This window comes from Bos indicus x Bos taurus, chromosome 8 (genome assembly GCF_003369695.1).
Source record: "Bos indicus x Bos taurus breed Angus x Brahman F1 hybrid chromosome 8, Bos_hybrid_MaternalHap_v2.0, whole genome shotgun sequence".
NCBI classification, from domain to species: domain Eukaryota; kingdom Metazoa; phylum Chordata; class Mammalia; order Artiodactyla; family Bovidae; genus Bos; species Bos indicus x Bos taurus.
Window position 1 is genome coordinate 91,570,644 of NC_040083.1, and position 24,362 is coordinate 91,595,005.

Below are 24,362 nucleotides of genomic sequence, written 5' to 3' on the forward strand. Positions count from 1 at the left end.
GGGCATTTTGTGCTGAGCTTAAAGTTGCCATCCTCCACCTGGGTGGGAGCCTCGGTTCTGCAGAATAACTAAAGATACTGCTATGTGTGTTCCTTGAGGAGGCACCAGGACCCTGCCTACAGCTGCACTATTTTTTCTTGACTGCTTCTCCATTGGCCTCTGCCTTTCCTCCCTTCCCTGATTAGCAGCTGTTTGAATCTGTCCTTTGGAACTCTGGGCAGGTCAAGGAGGTTGAAAGACTACTTTCTACAAACAAGAAACAGGGAACATGGAAATGAATTGTACCAGGGAGGACACCACAGGGTTCTGCTCTGTTTCATATGACTCGTTGCAACCCCATGGACTGCAGCACGCCAGGCCTCCCTGCCCATCGCCAACTCCCAGAGTTTACTCAAACTCGTGTCCATTGAGACAGTGATGCCATCCAACCATCTCATCCTCTGTTGTCCCCTTCTCCTGCCTTCAATCTTTCCCAGCATCAGGGTCTTTTCTAATGAGTCAGTTCTTCGCATCAGGTGGCCAAAGTATTGGAGCTTCAGCATCAGTCCTTCCAATGAATATCCAGAACTGATTTCCTTTAGGATGGACTGGTTAGATCTCCTTGCAGTCCAAGGGACTCTCAAGAGTCTTCTGTAACACCACAGTTCAAAAACATCAATTCTGCAGCTCTCAGCTTTCTTTATAGTCCAATTCTCACATTCATACATGACTACTGGAAAAACCATAGCTTTGACTAGATGGACCTTTGTAGGCAAAGTAATGTCTCTGCTTTTTAATATGCTGTCTAGGTTGGTCATAACCCATTTCATATACTTTGATAAAAATTGGTGGATGTCAGAAAAATATTAATATAAAATCAGTTCTGTTCAGTTGCGTCCGACTCTTTGCAACCCCATGGACTGCAGCATGCCAGACCTACCTGTCCATTACCAACTTCCGGAGTTTACTCAAACTCATGTCCATTGAGTTGGTGATGCCATCCAAACATCTTATCCTCTGGCGGCCCCTTCTCTTCCTGCCTTCAATCTTTCCTAGCATAAGGGTCTTTTCAAATGAGTCAGTTCTTCGAATCAGGTGGCCAAAGTATTGGATCTTCAGCTTCAACATCAGTCCTTCCAATGAACACTCAGGACTGATCTCCTTTAGGAAGGACTGGTTGGATCTCCTTGCAGTCCAAGGGACTCTCAAGAGTCTTCTCCAATACCACCGTTCAAAATCACCAATTCTTTGGCATTAAGCTTTCTTTATAGTCCAACTCTCACATCCATACATGATTACTGGAAAAACCATAGCTTTGACTAGATGGACCTTTGTTGGCAAAGTAATGTCTCTGCTTTTTAACGTGCTGTCTAGGTTGGTCATAACTTTCCTTCCAAGGAGTAAGCGCCTTTTAATTTCATGGCTGCAATCACCATCTGCAGTGATTTTGGAGCCCCCCAAAATAAAGTCAGCCACTGTTTCCACTGTTTCCCCATCTATTTGCCATGAAGTGATGGGACCATATGCCGTGATCTTAGTTTTCTGAATGTTGAGTTTTAGCCCAACTTTTTCACTCTCACTTTCACTTTCATCAAGAGGCTCTTTAGTTCTTCGCTTTCTGCCATAAGGGTGGTGTCATCTGCATGTCTGAGGTTATTGACATTTCTCCCAGCAATCTTGATTCCAGCTGTGCTTCATTCACCCCAATGTTTCTCATGATGTACTCTTCATATAACTTAAATAAGCAGGGTGACAATATACAGCCTTGATGTACTTACTCCTTTCTTGATTTGGAACCAGTCTGTTGTTTCATGTCCAGTTCTAACTGTTGCTTCTTGACCTTCATACAAGTTTCTCAGGAGGCAGGTAATATAAAATAGTGGTTATTATTTCTTTTAAATTAATAGTGCCTCAGTCACACATTTTAAAGTGAAAAAGTAACAGGCAAATTAAAGTTATAACTAATCTAGAAAGTGATTACCCAGTTACCTCTGATATTTGAAACATATTTAGGAATTGGAAAAGAAGCAAAAACATATACTAAGGAGCCAAAAAAAGAAAAATATTAGAGTGCTGATGCTCTGAAGTTCACACATTTTATTAATAGAAAAACAATTTCAGCTGTTAGAGCATTCAAACCAGCCTGATTCTTGTATCATAGCAAGTTTGAAGTGATAATCAGAAGCCAGGGAACAAAAAATTAATGATAGAAATTATTGATAATAATGGAATAATGAAATCCACACTATCTTATGCTGTCTATACAATGCATCCATTGTTTTATTTGATTCATACAAAACTTTTGAGATATTATTTTTAGAGTGTGTCCATTTTATGGACGATGACATTGAGACTTAAGTAATTAAGGGTGTTTGCTCAAGATGGTGAAACATGGTATCTGTCTTTCACCTTTTCAGTGTAATGTGTTCCAGATCAGTCAGATTTGTTTTCATCTCCTGGCTTATCAGGTTTGTGACAATTCTCAGCCTCAATGAGGAAAACATTTATAGGGCTGTTTTGATAATTAAATGAGAATATGCATGTAAAGTGCTTTGCATAGAGTCTAGCTAGTAGTATGGAAAGTTTTAAATGCCTTTAAACATGTCTTCAAGTTAAAACAGAACTTGAAATAAACTTGAAAGACAGATTGCTATCTATTCACTTTGGAATTTGGTATTGTTTTAAGGCAAAATGGCTTCATTGGCCACATTTGTGTAGACGTTGGTTTCTTTTCTTTAGAATATCCTTGTCACTCTGAATTTTCACAATTCTCCTAGATTCCATGGTTTTCACTCTAATCATGAAATGGAAAAGTTAGGAACACTGTGCTTTTTTAAATGCAGGTGACAATTTTCATCCTAGAACATCTTAATGACTGGAAATATATAGAATTATACTTGATGGTGCTTTAAGATTGTGGAACTTTAGAAGGAAGACAAGATCCTGAAAAAATGGACATAAAAAGCTTCCATAGTGAGACAAGATTTCTGTGATCTATAGAAACCTGAGTCAATGGTATTCTTTTGAAATTAGCTTGAGGCATCATGTTATTCATTCTCATGCTGTCTTTTGGCTTCATGAAGTACTTAATATTTTTTAAAGTCCTTCTGACCAGGTTATTTGGTATTTTCTAGATTACCTTGTACCCATAAGAGGGCCAATCTTGAAAACAGTTTTGGTGCTGATAATTTTTTCAAACACACACACAAGTGCATGCACACACCCACCACACATCCTTGGCCTTGACTGTCTTGAATACACTGCATTTCTGTCATGTTTTGTTTTAATAGGTAAACCTTTGGACCCAGGGAAACAAGCCCAATTGTATGTATAAAAAGATAATGAGATCCACTCTTTCTTGGATGATATATATGCACTTAACTCTTTGGTGCTTCTCCAGACTTGCTTACAGTACCAAATAGATGTGCAGTAACGCCAGCAGACCAGGTACTAGCTGAATTAACCATACTTTATTAATGCTTGCCTCCTAGCCATCAGAAGACTAGATGTAACACACATTTGGACTGATGAATGATTAAGTGGCAGGGGCCGCTGGAGATTTCAGCTCTGGCCCTCCTTCCCACCCTCCACCTGTGGTCTGCAAGTATATAAAAGTGATTCATGAACACATTTGAAAAAGAAAACAACAATAGAACAACAACAGAACAAAAATCTTCATTCAGAAGCAAACAAGACAGAGAAGCACCTGGTAGAAGCTACTAGGATTAGGGCCTACAGATGGAGATAATCTCTCCAAAATGCCTGTCTGTGTCTTTCTATTTATGATACATTGGAGTTTATGACTGTGGCCAAGTAGACTAAGCCACAGCTGGGACCTAATCTTAGACTGAAATGTTCTAGTACATGTTTCTTTGTGTTTAGGTGAAAAGCAATGGGAAGTATTACTGATGATTTTGGAATATTTTCATAAAGAGAAAGTTAACCAAGTGGTATCTAGAGGGAAAGGAATGGATTGAATATCAACAAGAGGAACTAGCATCTGAATAGGAAAGACGGCTCAGATTTTTTTTTTTTAATTTTGTTTTATTTTTAAACTTTACAATATTGTATTAGTTTTGCCAAATATCGAAATGAATCTGCCACAGGTATACCTGTGTTCCCCACCCTGAACCCTCCTTCCTCCTCCCTCCCCATACCCTCCCTCTGGGTCGTCATTATAATATTGTGTTGGTTTATGCCTTTCAACAATGGGAATAGGCCATAAGTATTCATATGTCCTCTCCCTCTTGAGCCTTCCTCCCACTCACCCCTCTAGGTCATCACAGAGCACCAGGCTGAGTTCCTTGTGTGATACAACAACTTCCCACTAGCTATCTATATTGTATATTAACACATATATATGGGATCTAGAAAAATTGTACTGATGAACCTATTTGTTGGGCAGGAATAGAGACACAAAAGTAGAGAATGGACTTGTGGACACAGAGGGGAAAGGTGAGGGTGGGACAAATTGAGAGAGTGATACTGAAATGTATATTACCATGTGTAAAACAGCTAGTGAAAAGGCTCAGATTTTTAATGGAGAAAGCTTCCTAAACTTCGAATTGTCACATTGGCACATAATGGCACTCAATATTAAGTAATTATTACTGACTGAAAACAAATTTGATATACCATAAAGAACCTAACAAAATCCACTTTGAAAAGCATAGAGTTTTAGTATATGGACAAGCTGTATTACTTAGTTTTTGAGAGCATCTCTGCATTTCAGTAGAGTGCAGTAGATAGCGGTTTATTCTCTTTTAACTAGATTGAATCATCACAAACCTATACACTTGGATTGCATTAGTTTATTCCTTTGAAGAACTGCACTAAATTAACTGCATTAAATTAATGAATTTAATATTATGTGCTTGCCTTTCAATTGCTATATGATAAGATTTCCTAAAGCTTTTTTTTTTTTTTTTGGAAATAAGGTTGAAGATTTTCTCTACTGTCTAACTTAGTTGTGTTTGTATAAAATTCTCTAATTCTTTTATAAATAATCTATAGAGAAAGTTTATTTCCCCTCTAAGTACTGTGATACTCCTTCCTTTCTAGAAATGAGAAATATGATATGTTCTAATTACCTTTTTCACTGTCTTTACCAGGAACCTCAATAGTACCAACTTAGAAATTTAGGTAAAGCAAATATATTGACATTTTGGGGCTTTTTTAATATTTTGTGTTTCATACATTTATATTCTACCGTTACATTTCATGTTCTTTTTTTGTTAACCTGTTGTCTCAAATCCTTTGTGAAAAATAATAGATCAAAGTTTAACTATGAAATTGATCAGTTCCACCAAGCTTCGTGTATTTTATTTGAATTAAGAGAGCAGTGTGTAAATGACACATTTTAAAATGACATATTATGCATTTATTTATATTTATTAAATTTGACAAGGGAACTATTCAACCAAAATGCAAACAAAGAGCTTCTAGATCTTAGACCCTTAGGACTGAAAGGACTTTGGTGGTCACTAAGAGAATCTTTAATGTCTTAGATGTTGCATTCCCACTGACGTCATTTTCTGAAAATTTTGTAAAGTTTGGTGTACAGTTCTTCCAGTTTTAAATCTGGTGACAAACTTTTAAAAAATACAGTCACTTAAGTAGGTTTGCTCAATAATTATGTACATCACAACATATCAAATAATTTTAACTAAAAGTGAAAGTATTTTGATCCCTTTAATTTTTCTCATAATTTGCACATTTATAAATATCCCAAGTCTCATTCAAACCACTTGTTTCTGAGTTATTTACATTCATCTAAATGCTAGTAGGTAAGAGTTACCTTATATCTAAAAATAACTTCTAATTTGTGCCTTTTTAAACTTTTCTAAGCTTGAAAAAAAAGGAATTTATTTCATTATTATTTAAATTTGGACGTGAGCTCAAAATGTGTTGTTTTAAAAACTTAGTAAAGAGTTAACTGCAAACACAGGGGCCTTCATATCCTTAGCTGTAAAGGATAAGAAAAGTGAATTATAATTTCAGTCAGTAACCTACATCCCACCTCACCCAACACTCTGTCAAGTTGCAGATAATATGGAAAGATTGTTTAGGGGCCCTGGAACATCTAACTGAGGAACTGGGGACATCTGAATCATAAAAGTAGCTGCCAACAAAAATAAAACTGCTGCTATGATTGGTTCTGTGTAGGAGAGGGCAGTCATCACAGCTGGGGTTGCTGGACTGTGTTGAGAGAAGAGGTTCCCACTAGTTGTTGTGATAGCATCCTACCCATAGCCTCATCCACTTTCCTGATCAAGTGAGCCTCTTCAGATGCTTTGTTTTGTGGAAACATTTCCCTCTAAAAATCTTGAGTCATGTGCAAACAGTTGAGACATTCCCTTTCCCTGAAAAGGAAAAGTAGAAAAGCTTTCCTCATTTACTTGGGTTGATTTGGGTGCCTAGAGAAGATATCTTTCTTTCTTTCTTTATTTATTTTGTTTTTGTTTTTTGATATAAATTTATTTATTTTAATTGGAGGCTAATTACTTAACAATATTGTATTGGTTTTGCCATACTTCAACATGAATCCGCCACAGGTGTACAAGTGTTCCCCATCTTGAACCCCCCTCCCACATCCCTCCCCATACCATCCCTCTGGGTCATCCCAGTGCACCAGCCCCGAGCATCCTGTACCATGCATCGAACCTGGACTGGTGATTCATTTCACATATGATATTATACACGTTTCAATGCCATTCTCCCAAGTCATCCCACCCTCTCCCTCTCCCACAGGGTCCTAAAGACTGTTCTATACATCTGTGTCTCTTTTGCTGTCTCGCATACAGGGTTATCGTTACCATCTTTCTAAATTCCGTATATATGCATTAGTATACTGTATTGGTGATTTTCTCTCTGGCTTACTTCACTCTGTATAAAAGGCTCCAGTTTCATCCACCTCATTAGAACTGATTCAAATGCATTCTTTTTAATGGCTGAGTAATACTCCATTGTGTATATGTACCACTGCTTTCTTGTCCATTCATCTGCTGAAGGACATCTAGGTTGCTTCCATGTCCTGGCTATTATAAACTGTGCTTCAGTGAACATTGGGGTATATGTGTCTCTTTCAATTCTGGTTTCCTCAGTGTGTATGCCCAGCAGTGGGATTGCTGGGTCATATGGCAGTTCTATTTCCAGTTTTTTAAGGAATCTCCACACTGTTCTCCATAGTGGCTGTACTAGTTTGCATTCCCACCAACAGTGTAAGAGGGTTCCCTTTTCTCCACATCCTCTCCAGCATTTATTGCTTGTAGACTTTTGGATAGCAGCCATTCTGACTGGCATGAAATGGTACCTCATTGTGGTTTTGATTTGCATTTCTCTGATAATGAGTGATGTTCAACATTTTTCATGTGTTTGTTAGCCCTCTGTATGTCTTCCTTGGAGAAATGTCTGTTTAGTTCTTCGGCCCATTTTTTGATTGGGTTGTTTATTTTTCTGGAATTGAGCTGCAGGAGTTGCTTGTATATTTTTGAGATTGATTCTTTGTCAGTTGCTTCATTTGCTATTATTTTCTCCCATTCTGACGGCTGTCTTTTCACCTTGCTTATAGTTTCCTTTGTTGTGCAGAAGCTTTTAATTTTAATTAGGTCCCATTTGTTTATTTTTGCTTTTATTTCCAATATTCTGGGAGGTGGGTCATAGAGGATCCTTCTGTGATTTATGTTGGAGAGTGTTTCGCCTATGTTCTCCCCTAGGAGTTTTATAGTTTCTGGTCTTATGTTTAGATCTTTAATCCATTTTGAGTTTATTTTTGTGTATGGTGTTAGAAAGTGTTCTCAGTTCAGTTCAGTAGCTCAGTCGTGTCCGACTCTTTGAGATCCCATGAATCGCAGCATGCCAGGCCTCCGTGTCCATCACCAACTCCCGGAGTTCACTGAGACTCACGTCCATCGAGTCAGTGATGCCATCCAGCCATCTCATCCTCTGTCGTCCCCTTCTCCTCTTGCCCCCAATCCCTCCCAGCATCAGAGTCTTTTCCAATGAGTCAACTCTTCACATGAGGTGGCCAAACTATTGGAGTTTCAGCTTTAGCATCATTCCTTCGAAAGAAATCCCAGGGCTGATCTTCAGAATGGACTGGTTGGATGTCCTTGCAGTCCAAGGGACTCTCAAGAGTCTTATCCAACACCACAGTTCAAAAGCATCAATTCTTCGGCACTCAGCCTTATTCACAGTCCAACTCTCACATCCATACATGACCACAGGAAAAACCATAGCCTTGACTAGACGAACCTTTGTTGGCAAAGTAATATCTCTGCTTTTGAATATGCTATCTAGGTTGGTCATAACTTTCCTTCCAAAGAGTTCTAGTTTCATTCTTTTACAAGTAGTTGACCAGTTTTCCCAGCACCACTTGTTAAAGAGATTGTCTTTTCTCCATTGTATATTCTTGCCTCCTTTGTCACAAGGTGTCCATAGGTGCATGAATTTATCTCTGGGCTTTCTATTTTGTCCCATTGATCTATATTTCTGTCTTTGTGCCAGTACCATACTGTCTTGATGACTGTGGCTTTGTAGTAGAGCCTGAAGTCAGGCAGGTTGATTCCTGCAGTTCCATTCGTTCTCAGTATTTCTTTGGCTATTTGAGGTTTTTTGCATTTCCATACAAATTGTGAAATTATGTGTTCTATCTCTGTGAAAAAATACTATTGGTAGCTTGATAGGGATTGCATTGAATCTATAGATTGCTTTGGGTAGTATACTCATTTTCATTATATTGGTTCTTCCGATCCATGAACACGGTATATTTCTCCATCTATTAGTGTCCTCTTTGATTTCTTTCACCAGTGTTATATATATATATAACCTATATATACATAGATCTTTTGTTTCTTTAGGTAGATATATTCCTAAGTATTTTATTCTTTTCGTTGCAATGGTGAATGGAATTGTTTCCTTAATTTCTCTATTTTCTCATTATTAGTGTATAGGAATGCAAGGGATTTCTGTGTGTTGATTTTATATCCTGCAACTTTACTATATTCATTGATTAGCTCTAGTAATTTTCTGGTGGAGTCTTTAGGGTTTTCTATGTAGAGGATCATGTCATCTGCAAGCAGTGAGAGTTTTACTTCTTCTTTTCCAATTTGGATTCCTTTTATTTCTTTTTCTGCTCTGATTGCTATGGCCAAAACTTCTAAAACTATGTTGAATAGTAGTGGTGAAAGTGGGCACCCTTGTCTTGGTCCTGACTTTAGGGGAAATGCTTTCAATTTTTCACCATTGAGGATAATATTTGCCGTGGGTTTGTCATATATAGCTTTTATTATGTTGAGGTATGTTCCTTCTATTCCTGCTTTCTGGAGAGTTTTTTATCATAAATGGGTGTTGAATTTTGTCAAAGGCTTTCTCTGCATCTATTGAGATAATCATATGGTTTTTATTTTTCAATTTGTTAATGTGGTGTATTACATCAATTTGTGGATACTGAAGAATCCTTGCATCCCTGGGATAAAGCCCACTTGGTCATGATATATGATCTTTTTAATGTGTTGTTGGATTCTGATTGCTAGAATTTTGTTAAGGATTTTTACATCTATGTTCATCAGTGATATTGGCCTGTAGTTTTCTTTTTTTGTAGCATCTTTGTCAGGTTTTGGTATTAGGGTGATAGTGGCCTCATAGAATGAGTTTGGAAGTTTACCTTCCTCTGCAGTTTTCTGGAAGAGTTTGAGTAGGACAGGTGTTAGCTCTTCTCTAAATTTTTGGTAGAATTCAGCTGTGAAGCCATCTGGGCCTGGGCTTTTGTTTGCTGGAAGATTTCTGATTACAGTTTCAATTTCTGTGCTTGTGATGGGTCTGTTAAGATTTTCTATTTCTTTCTGGTTCAGTTTTGGAAAGCTGTACTTTGCTAAGAATTTGTCCATTTCTTTCAAGTTGTCCATTGTATTGGCATATAATTTCTGATAGTAGTCTCTTATGATCCTTTGTATTTCTGTGTTGTCTGTTGTAATCTCTCCATTTTCATTTCTAATTTTATTGATTTGATTTTTCTCCCTTTGTTTCTTGACGAGTCTGGCTAATGGTTTGTCAATTTTATTTATCCTCTCAAAGAACCAGCTTTTGGTTTTGTTGATTTTTGCTATGGTCTCTTTTGTTTCTTTTGCATTTATTTCTGCCCTAATTTTTAAGATTTCTTTCCTTCTACTAACCCTGGGGTTCTTCATTTCTTCCTTTCCAGTTGGTTTAGGTGGTAGAGTCAGGTTATTTATTTGACTTTTTCTTGTTTCTTGAGGTATGCCTGTATTGCTATGAACCTTCCCCTTAGTACTGCTTTTGCAGTGTCCCACAGGTTTTGGGTTGTTGTGTTTTCATTTTCATTCGTTTCTATGCATATTTTGATTTTTTTTAAATTTCTTCTGTAATTTGTTGGTTATTCAGCAGCGTGTTGTTCAGCCGTCATATGTTGGAATCTCCTGTAATTGAGATCTAATCTTACTGTATTGTGGTCAGAAAAGATGCTTGGAATGATTTCAATTCTTTTAGAGTTTACCAAGGCTAGATTTGTGGCCCAGGATGTGATCTATCCTGGAGAAGGTTCTGTGTGCGCTTGAGAAAAGGGTGAAATTCACTGTTTTGGGGTGAAATGTCCTATACATATCAATTAGGTCTAAGTGGTCTTTTGTATGATTTAAAGTTTGTGTTTCCTTGTTAATTTTCTGTTTAGTTGGTCTATCCATAGGTGTGAATGGGGTATTAAAGTCTCCCACTGTTATTGTGTTATTGTTAATTTCCCCTTTCATACTTGTTAGCATTTGTCTTACATATTACGGTGCTCCTATGTTGGGTGCATATACATTTATAATTGTTATATCTTCTTGGACTGATCCTTTGATCATTATGTAGTGTCCTTCTTTGTCTCTTTTCACAGCCTTTGTTTTAAAGTCTATTTTATCTGATATGAGTATGGCTACTCCTGCTTTCTTTTGATCTCTATTTGCGTGGAATATCTTTTTCCAGCCCTTCACTTTGAGTCTGTATGTGTCCCTTGTTTTGAGGTGGGTCTCTTGTAGACAACATATATAGGGGTCTTGTTTTTGTATCCATTCAGCCAGTCTTTGTCTTTTGGTGGGGCATTCAACCCATTTATGTTTAAGGTAATTATTGGTAAGTATGATCTTGTTGACATTTACTTTATTGTTTTGGGTTTGAGTTTATACACCCTTTTTGTGTTTCCTGTCTAGAGAAGATCCTTTAGCATTTGTTGGAAAGCTGGTTTGGTGGTGCTGAATTCTCTCAGCTTTTGCTTGTCTGTAAAGCTTTTGATTTCTCCTTCATGTTTGAATGAGATCCTTGCTGGGTACAGTAATATGGGCTGTAGGTTATTTTCTTTCATCACTTTAAGTATGTCCTGCCATTCCCTCCTGGCCTGAAGAGTTTCTATTGAAAGATCAGCTGTTATCTTATGTGAATCCCCTTGTGTGTTATTTGTTGTTTATCCCTTGCTGCTTTTAATATTTGTTCTTTGTGCTTGATCTTTGTTAATTTGATTAATATGTGTCTTGTGGTGTTTTGCCTTGGGTTTATCCTGTTTGGGACTCTCTGGGTTTCTTGGACTTGGGTGATTATTTCCTTCCCCATTTTAGGGAAGTTTTCACCTATTATCTCCTCAAGTATTTTCTCATGCCCTTTCTTTTTGTCTTCTTCTTCTGGGACTCCTATGATTCGAATGTTGGGGCATTTAATATTGTCCCAGAGGTCTCTGAGATTGTCTTCATTTCTTTTAATTCATTTTTCTTTTTTCCTCTCTGATTCATTTATTTCTACCATTCTATCTTCTACCTCACTAATCCTATCTTCTGCCTCCGTTATTCTACTATTTGTTCCCTCCAGAGTGTTTTTGATCTCATTTATTGCATGATTCATTATACATTGACTCTTTTTTATTTCTTCTAGGTCCTTGTTAAACCTTTCTTGCATCTTCTCAATCCTTGTCTCCAGGCTATTTACCTGTGATTCCATTTTTATTTCAAGATTTTGGATCATGTTCACTATCATTATTTGGAATTCTTTATCAGGTAGATTCCCTATCTCTTCCTCTTTTGTTTGGTTTGGTGGGCATTTATCCTGTTCCTTTACCTGCTGGGTATTCCTCTGTCTCTTCATCTTGTTTATATTGCTGTGTTTGGGGTGGCCTTTCTGTATTCTGGCAGTTTGTGGAATTCTCTTTATTGTAGAGTTTCCTCACTGTGGGTGGGGTTGTACGGGTGGCTTGTCAAGGTTTCCTGGTTAGGGAAGCTTGTGTCGATGTTCTGGTGGGTAGAGCTGAATTTCTTCTCTCTGGAGTGCAATGAAGTGTCCAGTAATGAGTTATGAGATGTCATTGGGTTTGGAGTGACTTTGGGCAGCTTGTATATTGAAGTTCAAGGCTATGTTCCTGTGTTGCTGGAGAATTTGCGTGGTATGTCTTGCTCTGAAACTTGTTGACCCTTGGGTGGTGCTTGGTTTCAGTGTAGGTATGGAGGCGTTTGATGAGCTCCTGTCGATGAATGTTCCCTGGAGTCAGGAGTTCTCTGGTGTTCTCAGGATTTGGACTCCTGCTTCTGGTTTTCGGTCTTATTTTTACAGTAGCCTCAAGACTTCTCCATCTATACAGCACCATTGATAAAACATCTAGGTTAAAGATGAAAAGTTTCTCCACAGTGAGGGACACCCAGAGAGGTTCACAGAGTTACATGGAGAAAAGAAGAGGGAGGAGGGAGATAGAGGTGACCAGGATGAGATCAGGTGGAATCAAAAGAGAAGAGAGCAAGCTAGCCAGTAATCACTTCCTTATGTGTGCTCCACAGTCTGGACTGCTCAGAGATGTTCACGGGGTTATACAGAGAAGAGAAGAGGGAGGGAGGAGATAGAGACGGCCAGGAGGATAAAGGGGGGAATCAAAAGGAGAGAGACAGATCCAGCCAGTAATCAGTTCCCTAAGTGTTTTCCACAGCCCAGAACACACAAAGAGATTCACAGAGTTGGGTAGAGAAGAGAAGGGGGAGGGAGGAGATAGAGGCGACCTGGTGGAGAAAAAGGAGAGTCCAAAGGGGGAGAGAGCAGTTAAGCCAGTAATCTCACTCCCAAGTAAAAATGGGTACTGAAGACTGGGTTCTTAAAGGTACGAAATTGATAACAAATACTAAAAAGCAAAGATTAAAAATCTAGAGTAGAGGTTGGCTTTTCAAAAATACAATATTAAAGAAAAAAAACAAAGTCACAAAAATTATAAAATATATGTATATGAAATTTGCTTTAAAAAATAGGGTCTCTCTCTGTTTTTTTTTTTTTTTTTGCAAAGTAATAGTAGGTTATAAAAATGAAAGTTAAAGAAGTAACAGAGGACTCAAAATTAAAAAAATTAAAGAATGATAGTAAAAATAGTAAAAATATATCTAGGACTTTCTCTGGTGGTGTTGTGGGCAGTGTGGGGTCAGTTCATTTTTGGATAGTTCCTTGATTCAGCTTATATTTCTCAAGATCTATAGGCCCCTTCCTATGTAGTCGGTACTAACTACAGGGTTTTAATCTATTGCACCTGTCACTTCCAAGGAGGGTCCCTCTGTTTTAGCTTCTTCTGTTTGCTTGGTCTCTTTAGTGTCTGATTTCTACCCTGACACAAGGGGGCGGTGGTAGACACTTTTTAGGCTCACTTGTTCAGTTGTGCTGTGGGGAGGGAGGGACGCTGCAAACGAATAACACTGGCATGTGCTCGCGGTGTCTCGGCCACACTGGGTTTGCCCCTACTCACAGCGTGTGTGCTTTCCCTGTCTACACTACTTAGGCTCTAGGTTGCTCTTCCAGGAACTGTCTGAGGCCGGCCCTGGGTTGTATGCACTTCCCAGGTCTAAGCCGCTCAGGTTCAGGTACTTCTGTAGTCTTCAGAGGCTCAGACTCCTTTGGGCCTGCATTTTGTGCCCTTCCCAGGTCTGAGCAGCTCAGGTGATCAGGTGTTTGGTGAGCGCAGTTGCTGTGACTTATCACCTCCCCCGACCCTGCTGCTCAGTTTTCTGGGTGTACAACCGGCGCAGCTTCTCAGGCGAATGTTGACCGTTCAGAATCCGAAGAAGCCTTAGTTAGCAACGAAGCCTGCTTGCAGTTTGGTAGATAAAGCTTATCTGGGGCTGCGATTGCCCCCTTCCAGCTCTGGCTGCCCTTGCCTGCCTGTTACTGGAGGGGGATGGCTGGTCTGTAGCCGGCTAGCTCTGCTCAGTCCTTTGTTCTGTGAGCGGGCCTGGCCATGTCTTAGGTTAGGGCTTTTCACGGGGTAGCTATCCCACAGTCTGTTTTGTTATCCCAAGTTTGTTTCCTCAGATTGCCCTCTGGGCATTCAGGCCAGTCCTTACTCTAAGCAATGCAGCCCGTGCATCCCTGCCCAGCCCCCGCTTGCTAGTGGCGGATGCAGGTGTCTTCGCTGCTTCTCGCTGGGGCAGTTACCCTTGGGCACGTAATCTGTGGGTTTTAATTATTTATTTTTCCTCCTGGTTATATTTCCCTCTGTGGTTCCAAGGGTCGCCACAGACTCGGCAGTGAGAGTGTTTCCTGGTGTTTGAAACTTCTCTCTTTTTTAGGACTCCCTTCCAGGGCCGGCACTCCATCCCTACCTCTTTTGTCTCTCTTTTTATCTTTTATATTTTTTCCTACCTTCTTTCAAAGACAATGGGCTTCTCTTCTGGGTGCGTGATGTCCTCTGCTGGCATTCAGAAGTTGTTTTGTGGAATTTACTCAGCATTCAAATGTTCTTTTGATGAATTTGTGGGGGAGAAAGTGGTCTCCCCATTCTATTCCTCCACTATCTTAGGACCGCTGAGAAGATATCTTTAGATGTGAGAATCCCATTTAGTGTGTTCAGGCTGCTCATAACAAAATACCACAGGCTAGGTAGCTTATGAATGACAGAAATTTATTTCTCACAGTTTCATACTGGAAGTGTGATTTCAGGGTGCCAGCTTGGTCCTCTGGGTTGTATACTTTTCCTTGTATCCTCACATGGCTAGGGAGCTCTGTGGGGTCTCTTTCATAAGAGCACGAATCCCATTTATGAGGGTTTCACCTTCATGACCTAATAATTTCCCCAAGGTCCTTCCTAGTGATACCATGACTTTTGGGGCTTAGGATTTCAGCATATGAACTTTGGGGTGGGGACACATTCAGACCATAGCAAACCTTTTGAAAAATGGAAAAGGAACCTTGTTTCCTTTGGTTTAACTTTATATCAGTGCCAAAAATAGGGTGAGGGATTTCCAAATGGAAGCCCCTGGTCATTTCTTTATGGGAAAATTCCACATTTCCTTTGAGGATTGAAGTCTTGGGATGACAGTTTGTGTTGACTCTTTTCTTTCTTTGATGTTTGTGCTTTGTTAGTATCACTTCACTATATCTCATGTTCAGTTAGCCGATTACTATACCATTATTGTCATATGTGAAAGTGTTTGGATATAGATAAAAACACATAGACTTTTTATTTTCAAAATAATGGCAATAAAGTGTCACTCAAATATTAATATTCCAACCAGACTTGATCAATTATCAGATGAGATGGTACCATGTGCCAGAGCATGAAAGTGACCTACATAACTCTTCTGCTAGAATTAAGTGTGGATCAATGATGTTTTTGAAAATTCATGAACATCTGTTTTTCTTTTTTTTTTGTTTCCTGATTAATTCTATTAACCTATACATAATTCTTTGCATGGAGAATCTCTGGTCAGAAAAACTCACTTCAGGTAATGAGGATATATAAAAGTGTAGCTCACTTAGGTTCCATCAAGGAGTAATCTGAAATGAAGATTTTGTTATGGTAAAATTTAGCAAAGTTGTAAGATTATTACCAATTTTCTGTTAATGACTTGAATTTTTAAGTTACAAACGTGACAGCTTATGTTTGTGGATAAGTCAAATCAAGATTACATTGAGGGTGATGCTTCAGTTTAGGCACTAAAATTAAGAAACAGTTGTCAGGACATATAAAATTGGATACAATTTTAGATATCCTGGGAAACTATAATTTTGGCATTATTTAAGGTTTAAGTCAACCCCATACTTGTTAGGTAATTTTATATATTTTTTATCATTGTTTTTTTCAATGAAAAATGACTTCTCTGGTGGCTCAGATGGTAAAGCATCTGCCTACAATGCAGGAGACCTGGGTTCAATCCCTGGGTTGGGAAGATCTCCTGGAGAAGGAAATGGTAACCCACTCCAGTATTCTTGCCTGGAAAATCCCATGGATGGAGAAGCCTGGTAGGCTACAGTCCATGGGGTCGCAAAGAGTCAGACACGACTGAGCGACTTCACTTTCTTTCACTTTTTCAATGAAAAAGCTATGACAAATATAATATGGAAACAAACTCTGAGAGAGGAAGTGATGTATTAAGAAAGGTGTTTGGACTGTTACATTTAAAATGGATAACCAACAAGGGCCTACTGTATAGCACATGGAACTCTGTTCAGTGTTGTGTGGCAGCCTCGATGAAAGGGGAGTTTGAGGGAGAATGAATACATGTCTATGTATAGCTGAGTATCTTTCCTGTTCACTTGAAACTATCACAACACTGATTGTTAATTGGCTAAAACCCAACACACAAAAAATATATTAAAAAAAGAAAGGTGTTTGAGTAGGAATGTAACAGTCAAGAAAAATGAAGCCAGAAATTGAATGGGCTCATCATGGGTAAGTCCCACACTTCATGGTCTGTTAGAGATCCAGAATACAGTTCTCTGTGGAACTGTGAGAACTGTACTGAGTTCTTCAAAGCATTTGTAGAGCATCTTGTGGCTTCAGGTATCTGTGAGGCATTGTGGCATCTTCTCTTGAGATCTTAGGCTAGGTTCTCCAGAAACATGAAGAGTTGCATGTTGGCAACATGCTTGGCAACAGCACCTGAGGAAGGGAGGACTGAGGAACTGAGCAGAGAGAGAAGGTGATGTAGACCCACAGGGAGGCCTGGAGCAGAGCTGACTTCTCAGAGCTGTCTCAAGTTGAGGCAAGGGGACAAGGCCTTTGTTCTGTCTCCTCTGATCTCCCCTTATCATCCAGACATTGGAAAAGGGCTGCCTCAAGAGGGTATGAATCTTGGGTGAGGTTGCTCCCTTTATTACTGGGCATTTGCCAAAGACTGTCTTGGCCATGAATTACCAGCTATCAATACTCCCAGTAGCTGGGCTCATGACATCTCTGTTCTGAAGGGGGATAATGGTGACCTGACCACAGTATTCTTTGTGATTACCAGGCCCTGTTAGATGTAGAGCATGCAATGATTATATTACTGTGGTTATTATTAATGATCAAAACTAGCATTTACTGAGACCTCTTCATGCTGGGCACTGTACCAATGCTTTGTGAGGCTGATTATTTTAAGCATTACCTTGCTGTGGGGCAATATAGAGAACTGGTTACAAACACAAGCTTTGGAATCAAAGGGTTTGGGTAAAATGCCAGCTTGGCTTTCCACTTTTTTTATCTATGCAACCCAGAACAAGATAAACTTTTAGATGGTATCTCCCAGAACACCTTGAAATATTAAAAGAACTTAATTGTATAAAATGTTTAGAATAGCACCATCATATATTTTATACCCAAGAAATGTTAGTGATAATATCCATTTTACAGATGAGGAAACTGAGGCTTGGAGAGGTAAGGTAATTGCTAAGGCACATGAACTCAGGCAACTTGACCTACTGAGTCCATTCTCTTAACCTTTATTGAACATTTTTCTGTAATAAAGTAATAAGTATATGTGATAGGTCCAGGAAATCAAATAAAATGTTTTCCATGCCTTTTGGATAAGAGGGTCAAACTGTGTGAAGATTAACTGCATAAAATAATATGGGTTTTTGTGATGTTGCAGCAAGAGTATAACTTTAAAGAGAAAATAATCTTTTATTTGTTTATTTATTCATTATTCGACAGATTTTTTTTGAGTTGGGCCATTGTGTTCCAGCTATTCTGCTGGACTCTGTGGTTAAAGTGGTTAGCAAGACTGTCATTCTTCTTCGCCTTGAGGACTTATGATCAAATAAGAAGTATGCTAATTTTATACAAGGTAAGTATAAGTTAATGTGGATATGAGTGGAAGAGAGAGCCTCAGGTTTAGTTCCTACTTAAGGACTTCATTTATGGCGAAAACATACTCATAACCTACATGAATCAATAATAATTACCCTATTTCCCCCGACCCTTGATGGGGCCTCACAGCATGCAGTAGAAGCACATTATATGTGCTCAAAAAGAAAATAAAAAAGTGAAATTTTAGCAGTACAGGTGAGCCATTTCATTCAATGGCTGTATGCCCTGGAGAGAGCATGAAATGGGAAACATTACTTTACTATTCAGTCAGTTGACTTCAGTTTCCATTTATTTTCTGTAATATGAGCACTTTATTGAGCTGGGCATGATTCTTATGTTAAAGACATTTACTTTTCAAAAACATAGCCTCTAAACATAAACTAACTATTTCATCTGTGCTGAATTGAAGAAACAGCAATCTGTTCCAATCCTGAAGGAAAACTTTCTGGTGTTGAACGTATCGGTCTCCAATGTAGTATAAAATATGCTCATGTATGGTAGTTGATCTGTGATTACAGGGAATTTTAGTGGTAGTTTTGATTATATGCAATTTTTTTGCCTTATATGCCAACTTTAGAACTTAACCATTTAATATAATGTGACTTCATATAGTATTGTCCTTAAGTAAATGGATCCTGCAACCAGGTAAACTTGGGTTCAGATCATGGTATCTACATAATACTTGTGACACTGGGGAATTCAGTTAACTTATCACTCTTCATTCCCCTTCTCCGTAAAATGGAGATAATCCTAAAACATAAGATTGTTAGGAGAATTAAATGAGAATATATGTAAAACCCTTAGCAGAGTTTCCTGAGCAATAAGTGGCCTACTAAAAAAGTTCTTTGTGAAACATAGAACTCTAGACAGTCAGAGTTGACACGATAGCTAAAAGGTATTTTGTGCTGGTATGTGTATTAGGAAGTAATAAACATGGAAGAAGGCCATGTATAAAACAGTGATTAATTTTGAAGTTAGTGCCGAACTTGAAAGCCCACTTACTACACTTACAACTTTGTAACTTTGGGCAAGTTATTTGACTTCTCTAAGCTGCTCATCTGTAAAATGATACAATTTATAATTCCAAACTTATAGGGCTGTTGTAAAAATAAAATAAAATGATCCATGTGAGGCACTTAGCTTAATTCTGGCACATAGTATGCACTCAAAGGTGTTAGCTATCATTAGAGGAAAATTTCACGCAAAATGCCTTTTTAACTTTCACAATTACTTATTTTACAAATATAAGAAGAGAAGTTCAGTGATTTCTCTAGCTGGTAAGTGGTGATATTTGTATCAATAATTGATCCTTTGACTCCAAGTTCAAGGCCTTTTCTACAATCTCCTCATACTCTTTTGCCCTTACCCCACCCCTTGTCCTACCCTTCCCAATAAAACATGGGTAAGATGCTGTTACAGTTTATACTTCTGATGTAATTGTATAATTTCACAGACCTGATACTCAAATGAATCCTAAAGCTAAAATTAAACTCAGGGACTATCCAAGCAAGGTTTCAATAGCATACAACTACGCCAATCTGTGGAAGCCCATAATACCTGAGCGAATCTCCAGAAACAATTCAGAGGATAGGTCAAGCTTAAATATTCAGACAGAATTTTAAAAAGAAAAATAAGGATAACTTTCTGTAAATACAAGGCAGAGACTAGAAGTGGCAGAGGAGCATGAAAGTAAATTTTTCATCATGGTTGCTTCAGTTTAGGAAGGATTCATGATAATTGCACTTTGTGGATTAGAAAATCAAATACAGTCTCTTATTGCCTCATTAAAGTCCCCCCCACCTTTTTTTTTTTTTTACTAGTTACAAAAGCCTCTTAATATTTACATCTTTGGAATCCATTTTAATCTTTACATTTATCAACTTGGAGTGGAATGAAAACACTGAGTAGAAGAAACAAGTTAATGTTGGATGTCCACTGGTTCAATATCTAATAAAATTGATCCATGTCTTTGAACCCTGAAATCTAGTATGATGAGCAGGTCCTTAGCATTCTATTCAGAGACATTAGGGTGCCTGCTGCATATCATGTCTGTGACATAAAGGAGCAAAGTACAAATTCAAAGCCATGTTGATTGTAGTCTAGTCAGTCTGGATCACAGTGATTTCATCACTTGGTTTAGGTTTTGAATCCTTTATCCTTTGTATTTAAGCCTGCCTCAGTTCAGTTCAGTTCAGTTTCTCAGTCGTGTCTGACTCTTTGAGACCCCATGAATCGCAGCACGCCAGGCCTCCCTGTCCATCACCAACTCCCGGAGTTTACTCAGACTCACATCCATCAAGTCAGTGATGCCATCCAGCCATCTCATCCTCTGTCGTCCCCTACTCCTCCTGCCCCCAATCCCTCCCAGCTATCTGTGTCTTTTCCAATGAGTCAACTCTCCGCGTGAGGTGGCCAAACTATTGGAGTTTCAGCTTTAGCATCATTGCTTCCAAAGAAATCCCAGGGCTGATCTCCTTCAGAGTGGACTGGTTGGATCTCTTTGCAGTCCAAGGGACTGTCAAGAGTCTTCTCCAACACCACAGTTCAAAAGCATCAATTCTTCGGTGCTCAGCTTTCTTCACAGTCCAACTCTCACATCCATACATGACTACTGGAAAAACCATAGCCTTGACTAGACAGACCTTTGTTGGCAAAGTAATGTCTCTGCTTTTGAATATGCTATCTAGGTTGGTCATAACTTTCCTTCCAAGGAGTAAGCATCTTTTAATTTCATGGCTGCAATCACCATCTGAAGTGATTTTGGAGCCCCCCAAAATAAAGTCTGACACTGTTTTCACTGTTCCCCATCTATTTCCCATGAAGTGATGGGACCAGATGCCATGATCTTTGTTTTCTGAATGTTGAGCTTTAAGCCAACTTTTTCACTCTCCACTTTTACCTTCATTGAGAGGCTTTTTAGTTCCTCTTCACTTTCTGCCATAAGGGTGTTATCATCTGCATATCTGAGGTTATTGATATTTCTCCCAGCAATCTTGACTCCAGCTTGTGCTTCTTCCAGCCCAGCATTTCTCATGATGTACTCTGCATATAAGTTAAATAAGCAGGTGACAATATACCGCCTTGACATACCATTTTCCTATTTGGAACCAGTCTGTTGTTCAATATCCAGTTCTGACTGTTGCTTCCTGACTTGCATATAGGTTTCTCAAGAGGCAGGTCAGGTGGTCTGGTATTCCCATCTCTTTCAGAATTTTCCAGTTTATTGTGATCCACAACTTAGGTAGGTAATAATATCTCCATTTTACAGATGAGAAAACTGAGCTGCAGAGAAATTAAGTAGCTCATCAAAGGTTACCTGTAACACCACTTTCACTAAATGAAAGTTAGAACAGTATTCTAACTATCTTATGTCAGGATGTTGTCTACTGAATCACTGACAGTATTGATTTTTTAATCCCCAAGTTGGATACAATAAAAAAGTGGGTTCTGGTTTACAATCAGTTTCAATACATTTGTGTACAGTGTTTCTCATTTCCCCATTGAAGTACCATCCTTCACCTCAAAGCCTGGTTCTTTCAGGAGAAAAGCAATTCTAACAGAGGATATATAGTAAAAAGTAATGTGGCTCAGAAGAAGAATGTAAATTGTCCATTAACATATGAAAAGATGCTCAATCTTAATAATTAGGAAAATGCTAATAAAAACAATAAAATATTTTACCCAACACATTGGCAAAATTTTAATCATGATAATCAAAGTTGTGGGAGGCCCCATTTATGCTCTGCTGCTGGATGTACACATTAGTATGTCCTTTTTTTGATGGCAATTTGGTAGTATATTATAAAGAGTTGGCTTCCCACCTCACACCAGTGATAAGGAACCTGCCTGCCAGTGCAGGAGATGCAAGGGATGTAGGTCTGTTCTCTGGGTCAGGAAGATCCCCTGAGAAGGGCATGGCAATCCACTCCAGTATTCTTGCGTAGAAAATTACATGGGCAGAGGAGCATGTCGGGCTACAGTCCATGGGGCCTCAAAGGTTCGGATGTGACTGAGCATATACACAAACACAGTTTATAAAGACTTACATATTATGTACATAATCTTCAAGACAGCAATTCCACTTTTAATTATCTATCTTAGAGAACTATTCAGATGTGGACATAGTAAGTAGAAGGATGTATACCATAGCATTATTAGTAAAAAGCAAAACCCATAAATTGATAATAAGTTAAATAATTTGTGGTTCTTGAATTCATAGAACATCATGTATATAGCAGTTCAAAAAAGTCAGATAGATATATGTGCTTTGTCGCTCAGTTGTGTAATACTTTGTGACCCCATGGGCTGTAGGCTGCCAGGCTCCCCTGTTCATGGGGATTCTCCAGGCAAGAATACTGGAGTGGGTTGCCCTGTCCTCCTCCAGGGGATCACCCCAACCAAGGGACTGAACCCAGGTCTTCCACATTGCAGGCGGATTCCTTACTGACTGAACCACCAGGGGTGACCCTGTATGTGTTGACATTTGAAAAGCTCCAATATACATTATTATGCAAAAAGGCAACTTTTAGAAAAATAAAGGCACTGATAACCTAAGAAACCAGTCCATTCTGAAGGAGATCAGCCCTGGCATTTCTTTGGAAGGAATGATACTAAAGCTGAAACTCCAGTACTTTGGCCACCTCGTGCGAAGAGTTGACTCATTGGAAAAGACTGATGCTGGGAGGGATTAGGGGCAGGAGGAGGAGGGGACGACAGAGGATGAGATGGCTGGATGGCATCACTGACTCGATGGACGTAAGTCTGAGTGAACTCCAGGAGTTGGTGATGGACAGGGAGGCCTGGCGTGCTGCGATTCATGGGGTCGCAAAGAGTTGGACACAACTGAGTGACTGATCTGATCTGAACCTAAGAAAGACAAAATTACACACCTCTATATGAACAGGTATTTCATATACATATAAACCAAGTAAGAGTAGCAGCTATCTTGGGGAAAGCTGTCTGGAAAGTGGGGACACTATATTTTAGTTTATATATATATATATATATATATAAAATATAAATATATATATGTGTGTGTGTGTGTGTGTGTATGTGCGTGCGTGTAGTTGCTCAGTTGTGTCTGACTCTTTGTGACACCATGAACTGCAGCCCGCCAGACTCCTCTGTCTATGGGATTCTCCAGACAAGAATTCTGGAATGGATTCCCGTGTCCTCCTCCAGGGAATCTTCCTAACCCAGAGATTGAATCCATGTCTCCTGTCAATGCAGGCGGATTCTTCATTGACTGAGCCGTAAGGGAAGCCCAAGTCCATAGATAAATACATGCGAATACATTCATGGCTTTCTTTTTGTGTGTACAGTTAATGAAAACAAATAAATGTATGTCTTTTTTACAAAGAGTTTGTGTCTACCATACTATTCTACTCTGTTTTATTGCTTTTTTTGAAGAGGACTGCAGAAGAGGGCTATTCTTTGATCATTTTCTATCTGCTTATAAGAGGTTATTCTATGATCAAGGTAGGCAACATCAAATGTTTCTTAGTGTTAGTGTATCACCTCCAAGGCAGAGTGGACTTGAATGACAGGCGAATAGCAACAAGAGCAATTCATTAGCATTTCCCAAGGTCCAAATCCCACTGTTTATATCTATACTACTCAATTGCTCAGTACTGCAGCCTAGATTGATCTCTAAATGTGGGTCTGCTCTTTCCCCTTTATGTGAATTTCTGATGTTCCAGTGATATCTTTTTTTTTAATTGAAAAAACTTTTTTTTGATTTTTTTTCTATTATAAATTTATTACAAGGTTTGGAATATAGTTCCCTGTGCTATATAGTAGGATCTTATTGTTCACATTATATATAGTAGTTTGTATCTAATCCCAAACTCCTAATTTATCTTTCCTCAAGGAAGGGTACGCCTTTCACCTTTGGTAACCATAAGTTTGCTATGTCTGTGAGTCTATTTATTTTGTAAATAAGTTCATTTTTGTCATATTTTAGATTCCACATATAAGTGATATCATATGGTATTTGTCTTTCTCTGTCTGACTTCAGTTAGTATGATAATCTCTAGGCCCACCTATGTTGCTGCAAATGGCATTATTTTACTTTTTTTATATCAGAATAGTATTCCATTATGCATATATCTTTATTCATTCATCTGTCAATGAACACTTAGGTGGTTTCCCTGCCTTGGCTATTGTAAATAGTGCTGCTGTGAACATTTGGGTGAATGCATCATTTCAAATTACAGTTTTCTCTGGATATATACCCAGGAGTAGGATTGCAGGATCATATGGTAATTCTAGGTTTTAAGGAACCTCCATACTGTTTTCTGTAGTGGCTGCACCA